This window comes from Astatotilapia calliptera, chromosome 9 (genome assembly GCF_900246225.1).
Source record: "Astatotilapia calliptera chromosome 9, fAstCal1.2, whole genome shotgun sequence".
In the NCBI taxonomy this organism is placed as follows: Eukaryota; Metazoa; Chordata; class Actinopteri; order Cichliformes; family Cichlidae; genus Astatotilapia; species Astatotilapia calliptera.
Genome location: NC_039310.1, coordinates 11,347,068 through 11,350,381, shown reverse-complemented (window position 1 = coordinate 11,350,381; position 3,314 = coordinate 11,347,068). Strand labels below are relative to the sequence as shown.

The 3,314-nt window shown below is 36.8% G+C and overlaps 1 pseudogene; it reads left to right on the top strand.

Moving 5' to 3' along the window:
* The first annotated feature begins 656 nt into the window (after positions 1–656).
* The window catches only part of LOC113029882 (B-cell receptor CD22-like), a 5,157-nt pseudogene continuing 2,499 nt past the window's right edge, over positions 657–3,314 (top strand).

Here is a 3,314-nt window from a genome sequence, read left to right as displayed (position 1 = left end):
ATTTTTCCACAACTAAACTTATGTGCCAGAAATCAAATGCCTGGTGTTGCTGCTCAACAACCAAATTGTAGTGTTACTGTGCTCTTTCCCACACTTTGTGATTAATTTTAGTGCTGATGCAGTCACTGCAGATTTGCTAAAAGATACATGTAAATGTAAGTAGCCTACTTGTAGAAAAGCAGAACTGAAGAGTTTTTGTCAGAGGCATCGAGTGCACTTTCTTAAACAAATTCTCTTTCTGTACTTCCTTCTTTCCAACATCAGCTGGGCGACACGGTCCACTGTAATTCTTCTAAAACTGCAAAACAATAATTCTACACTTGGGATTGTTTGGTAAGGAAACATTTTATTGCTTTTATTCAATAACTTTTTACTTTTCTTTCATTGCACTGACAGGCACATGTAAAGTAATCTTACTTACTGATGTTCAAGTTTTATATGAACTGCTTTGTGTTACATTTTTTATATTTCACCATGTTTCAAAGCAAAATCCTACAAGAAAATAAAAACAAGATCTGTATAAATGAAGAAGGAACATTTTTATGATAAAACAGCTTTAAAAATATTAAGTACAGTGTTAGAGCTCCGTACATGAAATTGTCTTTTTTTAATCCAGGCAGTAGAGTAGTCTGTGTGTGAACATGGAGACAGTCAGCATGTTACTGATTGTCCTGTTTGTTTCAGGTGAGTATTTCAGTATTTCAAAGTCATTATTGGAGTTATTTTACAACGTAAACTTCATTTACTAACAGAGTGAACATAGACTTACTTTTTGTACTGACTTTAAATTAAAATGTTTTTGTACAAAATGTTAACACCTAAGGAACAAAAAACTTTGGTGGCACTTTCAAGCATTACACTAGACAGTTTTTGAAACTCTGATTATGAAGATTTCCATCTTACATCCAAACAGCAGATGGTGGTGGAAATGTTCCTACCATCTCTGGAATATCAGCTAAATGTTTAATTTAAAATGGAAATATGCAAAAAAAAAAATTCACGCTAACTAAAGTGTAGCAAATAGTTTAATCAGAGATGAGAGTTTTGTTTGGGAGTAGAAAAACATGTAGTTATTTTGTTTAATACTGATATGTGAATGGATTAATCATTAAATTGTATTTACAGGTGCTTTGGCTGGTTATTCCTATAAAGCAGACCTTTTCATCACTGCACCAAAGCAGCTGGAAGCACTGAGTGGATCTTGTTTGCAAATCCCATGTAGGTTCAGACCCAAAGAAGAACAGAAATTTAACAGCAAAAGTGAAATTTTTGGAGTGTGGATTAAAAATAATCCCGAATTTGCCAACGAGGCAAACAATGTGCTCTTCAACAGTAGTGGAGCAGTTAGCATCTATCCAATAAGTATTACTGGAAACCTGAGTCAGGGAGACTGCACCACTCTGTTTTGTAATTTAACCACAAACTACACAAACAAATACTTCTTCAGAGTAGAGAGTGAACCATTCAAGGCAACAGCTCAGTGTGATCCTCTTCAAATAACAGTCACAGGTAAAGACTGAAGTTTTTAATCCATTTATATCAAAAAAATAATATAAACCTTTGTTCTGATACTCACTCTCTTTAATGAATGCAGACATTTACAAATCATTTATAAAAGAACATAATATGAGATAAAGAAGAGAAAATTTATTGTAATTTTTTTTAAGAAGATGTTTTTTCAGATTTAATTCATTTCTACGTCAGTTTTAGTTTGCAAGGAGACAGATAACCATTCCTACTCACACTCACACCTATGGGCAATTTAGAATCATTTACTTAAAGCCAGCAAGGTTTGAAACAGAATTTTCTTTACGTCTTTGTCCTCGACAGGTCTATGACAGGCCGCTCAGACTGGCTGCTCTGCCAGTTATTGAGCTTTAAGCCACAATATGGGTGGCTGTAGTTCAGGAGGTAGAGCAGGTCGTCTGCTGATTGGAAGGTTGCTGGTTTAACCTTTGGCTCCACCAGTTTGCATGCCAAAAATCCTTGGGCAAAATACTAAATTGCTGTCCGATGCATCCATCGTAGTATGAATAGGTGTGAATGTTAGTTTGAAAGCACTTAAAAGCATTGAGAAAGTGCTTGTGTGGCATGTTGTATAAAGCGCTTTATGGTCTGGGAGAGTAGAAAAATGCTACATAAGAATCAGTCCATTTACCAATAGCAACAGCAGACATGTGGAGTGTGTACGCTTTTCTGCCTCTCATAACCCCAGTGATTTTCCTGTGGTTGGAAATCTCACGTGATCTTGTAACATCACAAGTTCAGGCAACTAACCACTCCTATTCAATTGTATCATGTCATCTCAACAAGAATACAATTAACTAGTTTTAAGTTGTTGAATTTCATGCAGATCGTCGATGATTTAATTCAGTTCACCGTGGAAACATAAAAGTATTTTGTTCAAATTTCACTTTGGACTCTTGTAAATGTAACAACAACCCAAATTTCATTTTTTTGCAAACATGCCCAGAGAAAGCAGCTGTGTGTGTGGTTCCTCTTGTAGATATGTTTTTTCTTTTCATTATAGACGAACAATTTGAAATTCTTGGTGCAGAAATGGTCTTCAAAATGTGTCGATATTAACAAAAAACATCAAATGTCTCACTTTTAACCAGTGATGTTTCAGGTTTAATCGATTTGACTGTCAGTTGTTGTTTATATTGACAAAACTGAGAATCCATAGTTGTTCAAACTGCATGTATGCTTTAGTGTTAATACGTTTGTGATGTGAAACCACAGATTCTCCTTGGAGGCCCGATATTACAATCCCAGGTGATCTGAAGGAGAAGGAGTCTGTCACTATAACCTGCTCAGCTCTCACTCCCTGTCCACACTCCCCTCCTCAACTCACCTGGAATCTCCAACAAGACTCTCACAACAAAATAGATGAAAAACACAGATGGAAGCTTTACAACTAAAATCCAGCAGATCATCACTCTGTCAGACACACATGATGGAAAGAAGATCAGCTGCTCTGCCAGATATCCTGTGAACCAAGGAAAAGACACCAAGACAGCAGAGACAGAAGAGACTCTCAATGTTTCATGTAAGACAATCAGAGTTTGTTGTTGAACTGAATCCTTCAGGACACCATGGTATATGGGATATCACTTTCTCTCTTTTATTTCTCCAGATGCTCCTAAAGACACCTCAGCATCCATCAGTCCATCAGGTTTGGTGTCAGCAGGCAGCTGGGTGAACCTGACCTGCTCCAGCAGAGCCAAACCTCCAGTCAGCAACTTCACCTGGTTCAAGAAGAGCAGAGATGGAGCTGTGAAAGTATCTGAAGGAGAGATTTACAGCTTCAATGT